Source organism: Salmo salar, chromosome 14, assembly GCF_965601325.2.
Source record: "Salmo salar chromosome 14, fSalSal1, whole genome shotgun sequence".
Classification (NCBI taxonomy): domain Eukaryota; kingdom Metazoa; phylum Chordata; class Actinopteri; order Salmoniformes; family Salmonidae; genus Salmo; species Salmo salar.
The window spans coordinates 89,888,706-89,903,869 of record NC_138304.1 but is presented as its reverse complement, the minus strand read 5'-3'; the positions used below and the strand labels follow the sequence as shown (position 1 = coordinate 89,903,869).

The window sequence follows — 15,164 nt, the reverse complement described above, 5'->3', positions numbered from 1 at the left end:
ACCCTGCCTCGTTGCTGATTACAGACAGCCCCAGGTAGCCCTAACCCTGCCAGGTTCCTGTTTATAGACAGCCCCAGGTAGCCCTAACCCTGCCTCGTTCCTGTTTATAGACAGCCCCAGGTAGCCCAAACCCTGCCAGGTTCCTGTTTACAGACAGCCCCAGGTAGCTCAAACCCTGCCAGGTTCCTGTTTACAGACAGCCCCAGGTAGCCCTAACCCTGCCAGGTTCCTGTTTATAGACAGCCCCAGGTAGCCCAAACCCTGCCAAGTTCCTGATTACAGACAGCCCCAGGTAGCCCTAACCCTGCCAGGTTCCTGTTTAAGACAGCCCCAGGTAGCCCTAACCCTGCCAAGTTCCTGTTTACAAACACCCCCAGGTAGCCCTAACCCTGCCAAGTTACTGTTTACAGACAGCCCCAGGTAGCCCTAACCCTGCCAAGTTCCTGTTTACAAACACCCCCAGGTAGCCCTAACCCTGCCAAGTTACTGTTTACAGACAGCCCCAGGTAGCCCTAACCCTGCCTCGTTCCTGATTACAGACTGCCCCAGGTAGCCCTAACCCTGCCAGGTTCCTGTTTATAGACAGCCCCAGGTAGCCCTAACCCTGCCAGGTTCCTGTTTATAGACAGCCCCAGGTAGCCCTAACCCTGCCTCGTTCCTGATTACAGACAGCCCCAGGTAGCCCTAACCCTGCCAGGTTCCTGTTTACAGACAGCCCCAGGTAGCCCTAACCCTGCCAGGTTCCTGTTTATAGACAGCCCCAGGTAGCCCTAACCCTGCCAGGTTCCTGTTTATAGACAGCCCCAGGAAGCCCTAACCCTCCCAGCTTCCTGTTTATAGACAGCCCCAGGTAGCCCTAACCCTGCCAGGTTCCTGTTTATAGACAGCCCCAGGTAGCCCTAACCCTGACAGGTTCCTGTTTAAGACAGCCCCAGGTAGCCCTAAACCTGCCAGGTTCCTTTTTACAGACAGCCCCAGGTAGCCCTAACCCTGCCAGGTTCCTGTTTATAGACAGCCCCAGGTAGCCCTAACCCTGCCAGGTTCCTGTTTATAGACAGCCCCAGGTAGCCCAACCCTGCCAAGTTCCTGATTACAGACAGCCCCAGGTAGCCCTAATCCTGCCAGGTTCCTGTTTACAGACATCCCCAGGTAGCCCTAACCCTGCCAGGTTCCTGTTTACAGACAGCCCCAGGTAGCCCTAACCCTGCCAGGTTCCTGTTTATAGACAGCCCCAGGTAACCCTAACCCTGCCAGGTTCCTGTTTATAGACAGCCCCAGGTAGCCCTAACCCTGCCAGGTTCCTGTTTATAGACAGCCCCAGGTAGCCCTAACCCTGCCAGGTTCCTGTTTATAGACAGCCCCAGGTAGCCCAACCCTGCCAAGTTCCTGATTACAGACAGCCCCAGGTAGCCCTAATCCTGCCAGGTTCCTGTTTACAGACATCCCCAGGTAGCCCTAACCCTGCCAGGTTCCTGTTTACAGACAGCCCCAGGTAGCCCTAACCCTGCCAGGTTCCTGTTTATAGACAGCCCCAGGTAACCCTAACCCTGCCAGGTTCCTGTTTATAGACAGCCCCAGGTAGCCCTAACCCTGCCAGGTTCCTGTTTATAGACAGCCCCAGGTAGCCCTAACCCTGCCAGGTTCCTGTTTATAGACAGCCCCAGGTAGCCCTAACCCTGCCAGGTTCCTTTTTACAGACATCCCCAGGTAGCCCTAACCCTGCCAGGTTCCTGTTTATAGACAGCCCCAGGTAGCCCTAACCCTGCCAAGTTCCTGTTTACAGACAGCCCCAGTTAGCCCTAACCCTGCCTCGTTCCTGTTTACAGACAGCCCCAGGTAGCCCTAACCCTGCCTCGTTCCTGTTTACAGACAGCCCCAGGTAGCCCTAACCCTGCCTCGTTCCTGATTACAGACAGCCCCAAGTAGCCCTAACCCTGCCAGGTTCCTGTTTATAGACAGCCCCAGGTAGCCCTAACCCTGCCAGGTTCCTGTTTACAGACAGCCCCAGGTAGCCCTAACCCTGCCAGGTTCCTGTTTACAGACAGCCCCAGGTAGCCCTAACCCTGCCAGGTTCCTGTTTACAGACAGCCCCAGGTAGCCCTAACCCTGCCAGGTTCCTGTTTACAGACAGCCCCAGGTAGCCCTAACCCTGCCAGGTTCCTGATTACAGACAGCCCCAGGTAGCCCTAACCCTGCCAGGTTCCTGTTTACAGACAGCCCCAGGTAGCCCTAAACCTGCCAGGTTCCTGTTTATAGACAGCCCCAGGGAGCCCAAACCCTGCCAGGTTCCTGTTTATAGAAAGCCCCAGGTAGCCCTAACCCTGCCAGGTTCCTGTTTACAGACAGCCCCAGGTAGCCCTAACCCTGCCAGGTTCCTGTTTACAGACAGCCCCAGGTTGCCCTAACCCTGCCAGGTTCCTGATTACAGACAGCCCCAGGTAGGCCAAACCCTGCCAGGTTCCTGTTTACAGACAGCCCCAGGTAGCCCTAACCCTGCCATGTTCCTGTTTACAGACAGCCCTAGGGAGCCCTAACCCTGCCAAGTTCCTGTTTACAGACAGCCCCAGGTAGCCCTAACCCTGCCAAGTTCCTGATTACAGACAGCCCCAGCTAGCCCTAACCCTGCCAAGTTCCTGTTTACAGATAGCCCCAGGTAGTCCTAACCCTGCCAAGTTCCTGATTACAGACAGCCCCAGGTAGCCCTAACCCTGCCAGGTTCCTGTTTACAGACATCCCCAGGTAGCCCTAACCCTGCCAGGTTCCTGTTTACAGACATCCCCAGGTAGCCCTAACCCTGCCAGGTTCCTGATTACAGACAGCCCCAGGTAGCCCTAACCCTGCCATGTTCCTGTTTACAGACAGCCCTAGGGAGCCCTAACCCTGCCAAGTTCCTGTTTACAGACAGCCCCAGGTAGCCCTAACCCTGCCAAGTTCCTGATTACAGACAGCCCCAGCTAGCCCTAACCCTGCCAAGTTCCTGTTTACAGATAGCCCCAGGTAGTCCTAACCCTGCCAAGTTCCTGATTACAGACAGCCCCAGGTAGCCCTAACCCTGCCAGGTTCCTGTTTACAGACAGCCCCAGGTAGCCCTAACCCTGCCAGGTACACCATACACATGCATGCACATACACACACACACATACACATACACATGCATGCACACGCACACATGCACGCACACATACACATGCACAGGGGCAAAGACTTTGAACCCAAGACTTTTATGTAAATGTGACTGTCATGTTGTTGATTTAAATGCAGGCCAAACATTCTAACCTTTTACAGAGGTTGAGTACAGTGTGACATATGTTAACTCTATCCCTGAGTCACCATGGGACTATACTGTCATATACTGTAGTAGAACTTATCCAGTATTCAGGCTTCAGGACAGAGATGACATTTCCCTTTTCCTATAGAATGCCTATTTCTTTCTGTGGGTGAGTCAGCAAGAGCTCCTTAGTTTGGAGGCAGCGTAACGAGTGGCTCTAATCCTGACCAGGCAGCGCTGTTGTCACGCATGGAAAGAGAGAGAGAGAGGGAAGGAGAGAGAGAGAGAGGGAGAGAGAGGGATAGAAGGACAGAAGGACAGTGAGTGAGAGGGAGAAAGGCAGAGATGGGAGAGAGAAAGAAAACGAGAGAGAGAAAGAAACAGAGCTAAGCTTTGTTACATTTTCTGTAGTTTTCTGATTCTACTCCTGTTCAGGGACACACGTCACTAAACCTACCATCATGTTCCACTAGGTTACCTGTGGCGTCACATACTCACCCGCCGTTCCCCCTTCCACTTAATGTGCCTGGTGCCTCTTCTGTCGTGCTTCTGTTCCGTTGTGACTGAAGAGTGGGCTGTGGATCTGTTGTGACTGAAGAGTGGGCTGTGGTTCTGTTGTGACTGAAGAGTGGGCTGTGGTTCTGTTCTGACTGAAGAGTGGCCTGTGGTTCTTCTCTCGTTGAAGAGTGGGCTGTGGTTCTTTTTTGGTTGAAGATGGGCTGGGGGTCTGTTCTGGTTGAAGAGTGGGCTGTGGCTCTGTTCTGGTTGAAGAATGGGCTGTGGTTCTGTTCTGGTTGAAGAGTGGGGTGTGGTTCTGTTCTGACTGAAGAGTGGGCTGTGGCTCTGTTCTGGTTGAAGAGTGGGCTGTGGTTCTGTTCTGGTTGAAGAGTGGGCTGTGGTTCTGGTTGAAAATAGCCTGTGGTTCTGTTCTGGTTTAAGAGTGGGCTGTGGCTCTGTTCTGGTTGAAGAGTCGGCTGTGGTTCTGTTCTGGTTGAAGAGTGGGTTGAAGGGTGGGCTGTGGTTCTGGTTGAAGAGTGGGCTGTGGTTCTGTTCAGGTTGAAGAGTGGGCCGTGATTCTATTCTTGTTGAAGAGTGGGCTGTGGCTTTGTTCTGATTGAAGAGTGGGCTGTAGTTTTGTTATGGTTGAAGAGTGGGCTGTGGCTCTGTTTTGACTGAAGAATGGGCTGTGGTTCTGTTCTGTTTGAAGAGTGGGTTGAAGTGTGGGTTGTGGTTCTGGTTGTAGAGTGGGCTGTGGCTCTGTTCTGGTAGAAAAGTGGGCCATGGTTCTGTTTTTCGGTTGAAAAGTGGGCTGTGGTTCTGTTTTGGTTGAAGATTGGGCTGTGATTCTGTTCTGGTGAAGAGTGGGCTGTGGTTCTGTTCTGGTTGAAAAGTGGGCTGTGAAAAGCAGGTGGATTGGGAAACATATGTTAACATTGCCAAATCAAGTGAAGTAGATAATAAACAAAAGTGAAATAAACAATACAAATGAACAGTAAACATTACACTCATAGAAGTTCCAAAAGAATAAAGCATTTCAAATGTCATATTATGTCTATATTGTAACAATGTGCAAATCTTCATTGGTTGCCCTTTTCTTGTGGCAACAGGTCACAAATCTTGCTGCTGTGAATGCATACTGTGGTATTTCACCCAGTAGATATTGGAGATATGATATCATGGCTTTAGAAGCTTCTGATAGGCTAATTGACATAATTTGCGTCAATTGGAGGTGTACCTGTGGATGGATTTCAAGGCCTACCTTCAAACTCAGTGCCTCTGCTTGACATCATGGGAAAATCAAAAGAAATCAGCCAAGACCTCATAAAAAAAATTGTAGACCTCCACCATTCTGGTTCATCCTAGGGAGCAATTTCCAAACCTGAAGATTTTTTTTTTTTTTTGTGTGAAAAGTGCAAATCAATCCTAGAACAACAGCAAAGGACCTTGTGAAGATGCTGGAGGAAACAGGTACAAAAGTGTCTATCTTTTTTTTTTTGTGTGAAAAGTGCAAATCAATCCTAGAACAACAGCAAAGGACCTTGTGAAGATGCTGGAGGAAACAGGTACAAAAGTGTCTATATCCACAGTAAAACGAGTCCTATATCGACATAACCTGAAAGGCCGCTCAGCAAGGAAGAAACCACTGCTCCAAAACCACCATAAAAAAGTCAGACTTCGAGTTTGCAACTGCACATGGGGACAAAGATTGTACTTTTCGGAGAAATGTCCTCTGTTCTGAATGAACACAAATAGAAATGTTTGGCCATAATGACCATTTTTATGTTTGGAGGAAAAAGGGGAGGCTTGTAAGCCGAAGAACACCATCCCAACCGTGAAGAACGGGGGTGGCAGCATCATGTTCTGGGGGTGCTTTGCTGCAGGAGGGATTAGTGCACTTCATAAAATAGATGGCATCATGAGGCAGGAAAATGATGTGGATATATTGAAGCAACATCTCAAGACATCAGTCAGGCAGTCAACCAAATGGACAATGACCCCAAGCATACTTCCAAAGTTGTGGCAAAATGGCTTAAGGACAACAAAGTCAAGGTATTGGAGAGGCCATCACAAAGCCCTGACCTCAATCCTATAGAACATTTTGGGCAGAACTAAAAAAGCAAATGCTGGCAAGGAGGTCTACAAAACTGACTCAGTTACACCAGGTCTGTCAGGAGGAATGGGCCAAAATTCACCCAACTTATTGTGGGAAGCTTGTGGAAGGCTACCCGAAACGTTTGACCCAAGTTAAACAATTTAAAGGCAATGCTACCAAATACTAATTGAGTGTATGTAAACTTCTGACCCACGCGAATGTGATGAACGACATAAAAGCTGAAATAAATAATTCTCTCTACTATTATTCTGACATTTCACATTCTTAAAATAAAGTGGTGATCCTAACTGACTCAAGAGAGGGAATTTTTACTTTTTTAACTAGGCAAGTCAATTAAGAACAAATTCTTATTTTCTATGACGGCTTAGGAACTGTGGGTTAACTGCCTTGTTCAAGGGCAGAACGACAGATTTTTACCTTGCCAGCTCAGGGATCTGTTCTTGCAACCTTTCGGTTATTAGTCCAACACTCTAACCACTAGGCTACCTGCCGCCTCAGTTCTATTAGCTATGATGACTAGGATGTTACTTTAGCTAATATTGGGACAACAATGTGGGCTGTGTGTAGTGGTTATGATATGGTTTGGCTGGAAAGGTTTTTTCGCCTGGTCACATACAGCTGATGTGTTGTTCATTGAAGTCCACAAATGAAGGGAAAGGGTGAGAGGAGGAGAGTGCATAAAGGCGAAAAGGAATACAATGTGGCTGCTATGAAAGTGATCAGGGGTGTATTCATTCCGCCGATTCTGTTGAAAAATGTTTCTTAAATGGAAGCACAGAAACGTGGATAAAAATACTAGAATTTGTCCAATAGAAACTCTTGTTTACAACTGTTTGTCATGCCCTGACCGTAGAGAGCCTTGTTATTTCTCTATTTGGTTAGGTCAGGGTGTGATTTGGGTGGGCATTCTAGATTATGTATATCTATGTTTGTATTTCTATGTTGGCCTGATATGGTTCCCAATCAGAGGCAGCTGTCTTTCATTGTCTCTGATTGGGGATCATATTTAGGCAGCCTTTTCCCACTGGGTTTTTGTGGGATCTTGTTTTTGTATAGTTGCCTTGTGCACTGCATTACTGCACATTTGTTATTCTTTGTTGTTTTGGTTGTAAGTTTCACTATTAAAGAGAATGTGGAACTCCACGCACGCTGCGCCTTGGTCTCCTTCTTATGACGAACGTGACACTGTTGGACTAATGATCAAACCCTAGAGAAGCTAGATGCAGGCAAGAGTGTACAAGGCGGTATTAAATGTGTCACTGTCTGTCTATGTGTCACTGTCTGTCATCTCAAATGTTTCTCCTGACCTCTGTGCACCTTCATTGTAAACTTTCATTCATAGGCTAGGTTGTAGCAACCTCATGATGGGTATAGGGAAAATTTGAGTATCATGTAGTAGCCTAAGCCTTTCAATGTTACATTGAACTGGGTGAATGGAATATGAATGACAGTCATCCAATATGCTGTAATAGAAATAAGGCCATGCTCATTGGAAAAAAAAGGGTCCTCCCTCATCTTAAACGGCACTGACCGACACTGGTCTTCAGTACATGGGACTTCATGTCCCACTTCTCATCAAAGTGATTACCCATTGCAGTGATGAATGACAGCGTGTTCATAGACATCCAACAATTTGTTGTTAACGCCATGCATGGGGTGTTTTAGAGCTTGCACTTTGTACTTGCAGAGCAATCATTGTACAATTTGGTTCTAGATGTGCCATCAGAGTAGTAAAGCCGATATCCTCTACCATTAAAAATGGCTGCATATCAACTGGAATCATTTCTGTAATCAGCGCTGTGATTTTTTTCACTCTGTCCCTTCTCGCACTTTTATGTGAACCTGTCTAATGTCTGTTGTTAGTGGCCTGCACTGTTTTGGGGTCTCACGGTGCCCCCCTTTTTAGATGGTTAAGCATTGCACCTGTACAGCCACTAGCTCAGTTCCACCTTGTATTTCACCACCTCGTTTAACTTGTCAAAGTATTGTCATACAGGACTATGCTGCTGTCGCTCCCCTGTCGCTCCCCTGTCGCTTCCCTGTCGCTCCCCTGTCGCTTCCCTGTCGCACTGCCATTTTTTCAACTGTTAACAACGAGCGTTTTATGTCTGTGGCAAAAAATAGCGTTACAGCATTGTTGCATTAGGTATTTGTATCATTTGTATTTTGTCTTTATGATGATGATCGGGACCTGTTAGTGGTAGTTTGATGATTTCTATTTTGTTTTGTAAAGGGAAAAAAGTTTTTTTCTAAATGTTAACGATTCCAATTTTGTTTAAACGTTCACAGCCCTAGTGTCAGTGTGTGCGACTGTGTGTGGGTGTGTGGGTGGGTGTGTGGGTGTGGGTGTAGATGCTGAGCTAAAGGACACACCTCTTCTATCCTGCTGTCTCACTGTCAGCTCTTCACCTGTTACTCCATAGGAAATCAGCAATCAGTGCTCTGTCTCTCTCCGTGAAAAATAAATAATTATAATTTATGTTATTTTCTTCTGTGTACTCACGTGGGGAAAGTCTATGAACATTTGAACATCTTGGCCATGTTCTGTTATGATCTCCACCCAGCACAGCCAGAAGAGGACTGGCCACCCCTCATAGCCTGGTTCCTCTCCAGGTTTCTTCCTAGGTTTTGGCCTTTCAAGGGAGGTTTTCCTAGCCACCGTGCTTCTACACCTGCATTGCTTGCTGTTTGGGGTTTTAGGCTGGGTTTCTGTACAGCACTTTGAGATATCAGCTGATGTAAGAAGGGCTTTATAAATAAATTTGATTTGAAATGTTAAAAGTTGAAATGGTGCTGAAATAGTGGCGTCAGCTGCTGTTTTCTTTGCAACTTGCAGTAACTCTCTGGTGTTCTAAATCAATAGTTGTTTAGTAGTCCGAAAATGTTGGAAATGGTAACTCGCTTGACCATGCTTTAGGTCATGTAACTGTTTGTTACATGCAAAATGCTTTGTGGACTTCATGTTGCTCTCCGGTTTTGTGATAAAACAAAGGTGTGTCTTCTTATTGTCTCAGCCTTAGGCCTATATATAATGCCATCAAGGCATATGAACTAACAGGTTATAGAGCAAACAACGCAATTATCGCAACATGTTGTAATATGGCTTTTTTTCCTCCAGTGATTTTACCCACTCACCATTACTGTGTAGACTGTAGGGGATTTTAACTGTTCGAAGAGAACAGAGACTGCAGAATCTTCAAACAACAACTTTATTATAAGATTTGAAAAAATGGAGCAGTCAACTATGCTCTTCAGCAGTGCTAAGTTAAGGCCCAACGAACAGAGTTGGCTCTCAGCTTTTATAGAAAAGTTCAATCTTTTCATCTATGTGGCAGTTAGCAGATGTGAGTAAACAGGGGTGGGGAACATAGTGTATAAAAAAGGTGTTTAGCTTGTCTGTGTAGATTAAGATAGCTGACATTGCCACCATTGTCTGATCTTTCCTGCAGGTTTCCACACAGAGGAGTTCCTGCAGATAGTTCAAACGGGATGTCACATACTGTCACACCCTGATCTGTTTAACCTGTCCTTGTGATTGTCTCCATCCCCTCCAGGTGTCGCTTATTTCCCCCAGTGTATTTATCCCTGTGTTTCCTATCTCTCTGTGCCAGTTCGTCTTGTATGTTTATCAAGTCAACCAGCATATTTTTTTCTATTCTCCTTTTGCTAGTCCTCCCGGTTCTGACCCTTGCCTGTTTTCTGGACTATATGCATGCCTGCCTGACCATTCTGCCTGCCCTGACCTCGAGCCTGCCTGCCCTTTGGTACCTCCTGGACTCTGAACTGATTTTGACCTTTTGCCTGTCCACAACCATTCTCTTGCCTACTCCCCTTTGGATTTATTACACATCTTAAACTCCAACCATCTGCCTCCTGTGTCTGCATTTGGGTCTCGCATTGAGTCATGATACATACTGCGGTCGCACCCAGACTAACTAAGTAATACAAGACAACAAGCCTGCATCAGCAAAAAAAAAAAACACAAGCATATAACAATGGACAATTCTCTAAGTAAAAACAGCATAGTATGTCTAATTTAGAAATTTTCCACAGCAAGACGGTGATTTGTTTTAGGGAAACTGGTTGGTATGCTGGTTGAGGACAGCAGCAATCTTGAAATGACTTAACCATTTCCTCACCAGCTATGACAGCATTCTCGGGTACCGCAAAATATGATTCCTTTACACGGTTCCTATACACCAGTGGTCAACAACCTTTTCTGAGTCAAGATCACTTTCTGAGTCAAAATGCAAGCCGAGATCTTCCGCTCAGATTTTTTTTAAACATGACTTAAAAAACATGAGCCTATGCAACATTAACTAATTAAAAACAGTTATGTAGCAATGAGGTTTGTGCAGTAGGCTATAGGCCCAAAACATTATCACTGCATATTGGCTACGCTTGAATTGCCCTGCCAATGTTCTTCTCAGACCATCTTTTTAAATGATATTTCAAAATTGTAGGTATATGATCACACTGGTAATAGATCATTTGTTCTATTACTTGTGAGGCACAGCTGACTGAGCATAATAATTAGCTTGTTTTGTTTACTGTACTGATGGCCTGCATCTGATGGTCAGTCTGAGGGGAGGGAAGGAGCAGCGGTGAGGCTGCCTCTCACCCGACTCACTGTCCCTCCTCTCTCCCTCCCTCAGCTGAGAAAAGGGGACACAGTCATCCAGCTGATGGTGAGGCTTAAAACCTCTCTAGGCTAGGGGGCGGTATTTTCACGTCTGGATGAAAAGCATGCCCAAAGTAAACTGCCTGCTACTCAGGCCGAGAAGCTAGGATATGCATATTATTATTAGATTTGGATAGAAAACACTCCGAAGTTTCTACAACTGTTTGAATGATGTCTGTGAGTATAACATAACTTATTTGGAAGGCGAAACCCAGAGGACAAACCAACCAGGAATTTCTTTGTTGTTGAGGTCACTCACTTTTCAATGGGTTTTCTATGGAGATCTAGATTTCTAAGGCCCTTGCTTGCAGTTCCTATCGCTTCCACTGGATGTCAACAGTCTTTAGTAATTGGTTGATGTTTTTCCTTTGTGTAATGAAGAAGTGTTGCTGTTCAGAACGAGGGTCGAGTGAAGTGTACTGTTTGTTAGAGGCGCGTGACCTGAAAGCATGTTCCACTTTGTTTTCGTCCGGTATTGAACGCAGTTTATCCCGTCTTAAATTTCATCGATTATTTACGTTAAAAAATACCTACAGTTGTATTAGGAAAGTTGTTTGAAATGTTTGGACAAAGATTACAGGTAACTTATGAGATATTTTGTAGTCATGTTGCGCGAGTTGGAACCAATGTTTTTCTGGATCAAACGCGCCAAATAAATGGACATTTTGGAGATATAATGATGGAATTAATCGAAGAAAATGACCATTTGTGATGTTTATGGGACATATTGGAGTGCCAACAAAAGAAGATCTTCAAAGGTAAGGCATGAATTATATCGTTATTTCTGAGTTTTGTGTCGCGCCTGGCGGGATGAAATATGATTGTCTGTGTTTGTTTGATGGGGTGCTATCCTCAGATAATAGTATGGTTTGCTTTCGCCGTAAAGCCTTTTTGAAATCTGACACAGAGGCTGGATTAACAATAAGTTTATCTTTAAACCTATGTATACTGCTCAAAAAATAAAGGGAACACTTAAACAACACAATGTAACTCCAAGTCAATCACACTTCTGTGAAATCAAACTGTCCACTTAGGAAGCAACACTGATTGACAATAAATTGCACATGCTGTTGTGCAAATGGAATAGACAACAGGTGGAAATTATAGGCAATTAGCAAGACACCCCCAATAAAGGAGTGGTTCTGCAGGTGGTGACCACAGACCACTTCTCAGTTTCTAGGCTGATGTTTTGGTCACTTTTGAATGCTGGCGGTGCTTTCACTCTAGTGGTAGCATGAGACGGAGTCTACAACCCACACAAGTGGCTCAGGTAGTGCAGCTCATCCAGGATGGCACATCAATGCGAGCTGTGGCAAGAAGGTTTGCTGTGTCTGTCAGCGTAGTGTCCAGAGCATGGAGGCGCTACCAGGAGACAGGCCAGTACATCAGGAGACGTGGAGGAGGCCGTAGGAGGGCAACAACCCAGCAGCAGGACCGCTACCTCCGCCTTTGTGCAAGGAGGAGCAGGAGGAGCACTGCCAGAGCCCTGCAAAATGACCTCCAGCAGGCCACAAATGTGCATGTGTCTGCTCAAACGGTCAGAAACAGACTCCATGAGGGTGGTATGAGGCCCCGACGTCCACAGGTGGGGGTTGTGCTTACAGCCCAACACCGTGCAGGACGTTTGGCATTTGCCAGAGAACACCAAGATTGGCAAATTCGCCACTGGCGCCCTGTGCTCTTCACAGATGAAAGCAGGTTCACACTGAGCACATGTGACAGACGTGACAGAGTCTGGAGACGCCGTGGAGAACGTTCTGCTGCCTGCAACATCCTCCAGCATGACTGGTTTGGCGGTGGGTCAGTCATGGTGTGGGGTGGCATTTCTTTGGGGGGCCGCACAGCCCTCCATGTGCTCGCCAGAGGTAGCCTGACTGCCATTAGGTACCGAGATGAGATCCTCAGACCCCTTGTGAGACCATATGCTGGTGCGGTTGGCCCTGGGTTCCTCCTAATGCAAGACAATGCTAGACCTCATGTGGCTGGAGTGTGTCTGCAGTTCCTGCAAGAGGAAGGCATTGATGCTATGGACTGGCCCTCCCATTCCCCAGACCTGAATCCAATTGAGCACATCTGGGACATCATGTCTCGCTCCATCAACCAACGCCACGTTGCACCACAGACTGTCCAGGAGTTGGCGGATGCTTTAGTCCAGGTCTGGGAGGAGATCCCTCAGGAGACCATCCGCCACCTCATCAGGAGCATGCCCAGGCGTTGTAGGGAGGTCTTACAGGCACGTGGAGGCCACACACACTACTGAGCCTCATTTTGACTTGTTTTAAGGACATTACATCAAAGTTGGATCAGCCTGTAGTGTGGTTTTCCACTTTAATTTTGAGTGTGACTCCAAATCCAGACCTCCATGGGTTGATAAATTGGATTTCCATTGATTATTTTTGTGTGATTTTGTTGTCAGCACATTCAACAATGTAAAGAAAAAAGTATTTAATAAGATTATTTCATTCATTCAGATCTAGGATGTGTTATTTTAGTGTTCCCTTTATTTTTTTTAGCAGTGTATAACACTTGTATCTTTCATCAATGTTTATCATGAGTATTTCTGTAATTTGATTTGATTCACTGCAATTTCACCGGATGTTATTTGAGACAATGCATAACTGAACATAACGCGCCAATTTAAACTGAGGTTTTTGGACATAAAGAGGGACTTTATTGAACAAAACAAACATTTATTGTGTAACATGGAGCCCTGGGAGTGCCACCAGATGAAGGTCATCAAAGGTTAGTGATTCATTTAATCGCTATTTCTGACTTTTGTGAGATCTCTCCTTGGCTGGAAAATGTCTGTATGGTTTTTTGTGGCTAGGCGCTGTCCTAACATAATCGCATGGTGTGCTTTCGCTGTAAAGCCTTTTTGAAATCGGACACTGTGGTTGGATTAACAAGTAGTTTATCTTTAACTTTAACCTGTTAGGGCTAGGGGGCAGTATTGACACGGCCGGATAAAAAAACGTACCCGATTTAATCTGGTTACTACTCCTGACCAATAACTAGAATATGCATATAATTATTGGCTTTGGATAGAAAACACCCTAAAGTTTCTAAAACGGTTTGAATGGTGTCTGTGAGTATAACAGAACTCAAATGGCAGGCCAAAACCTGAGAAGATTCCATGCAGGAAGTGGCCTGTCTGACAAGTTGTGTTTAATCTTGGCTCTTTTTATTGAAGACTGAGGGTCTTTGCTCTAACGTGACACTTCCTACGGCTCCCATAGGCTCTCAGAGCCCGGGAAAAAGCTGAACGATATCGAGGCAGCCTCTGGCTGAAACACATTATCGATTTTCTTTCTTCTGTTTACCTAAACGCAGATTCCCGGTCGGAATATTATCGCTTTTTTATGAGAAAAATTGCATAAAAATTGATTTTAAACAGCGGTTGACATGCTTCGAAGTACGGTAATGGAATATTTAGAATTTTTTGTCACGAATTGCGCCATGCTCGTCACCCTTATTTACCCTTTCGGATAGTGTCTTGAACGCACGAACAAAACGCCGCTGTTTGGATATAACTATGGATTATTTTGAACCAAACCAACATTTGTTATTGAAGAAGAAGTCCTGGGAGTGCATTCTGACGAAGACAGCAAAGGTAATAACATTTTTCTTATAGTAAATCTGACTTTGGTGAGTGCTAAACTTGCTGGGTGTCTATATAGCTAGCCCTGTGATGCCGGGAGAACTGAGAATATTGCAAAATGTGCTTTCACCGAAAAGCTATTTTAAAATCGGACATATCGAGTGCATAGAGGAGTTCTGTATCTATAATTCTTAAAATAATTGATATGCTTTTTGGGAACGTTTATCGTGAGTAATTTAGTAAATTCACCGGCAGTGTTCTGTGGGAATGCTAGTCACATGCTAGTCACATGCTAATGTAAAAAGCTGTTTTTTGATATAAATATGAACTTGATTGAACAAAACATGCATGTATTGTATAACATAATGTCCTAGGGTTGTCATCTGATGAAGATCAAAGGTTAGTGCTGCATTTAGCTGTGGTTTGGGTTTATGTGACATTATATGCTAGCTTGAAAAATGGGTGTCTGATTATTTCTGGCTGGGTACTCTGCTGACATAATCTAATGTTTTGCTTTCGTTGTAAAGCCTTTTTGAAATCGGACAGTGTGGTTAGATTAATGAGAGTCTTGTCTTTAAAATGGTGTAAAATAGTCATATGTTTGAAAAATTGAAGTTTTTGCATTTTTGAGGTTTTTGAATAACGCGCCACGGGATTATACTGGCTGTTACGTAGGTGGGACGATTTGGTGCCACCTACCCTAGAGAGGTTAAAATGTTGTATAATACTTGTATGTTTGAGGAATTGTAATTATGAGATTTCTGTTGTTTGAATTTGGCGCCCTGCAATTTCACTGGCTGTTGTCGAGGTTAACCTCCCAGAGAGGTTAAGTTGCACTGCATTACGTCTGCCTCATGAACCAATTAATGTTGTTACTCCTATGATCAGAGAAATAATAACAACACAAGCTTATGAAAACACACTTATAAAACTGATGAACACATTTTTGACAGTGCTGAATAACAACTTAAACTTGAATTTACTCATAAAAACAGCAGCTCTT

The 15,164-nt window shown here is 45.4% G+C and overlaps 1 protein-coding gene across 6 annotated transcripts in view; it reads left to right on the top strand.

The window, feature by feature from the left end:
- The window catches only part of LOC106570450 (alpha-catulin), a 205,140-nt gene that overhangs the window by 58,116 nt on the left and 131,860 nt on the right, over positions 1-15,164 (top strand). The window lies entirely within an intron of this gene.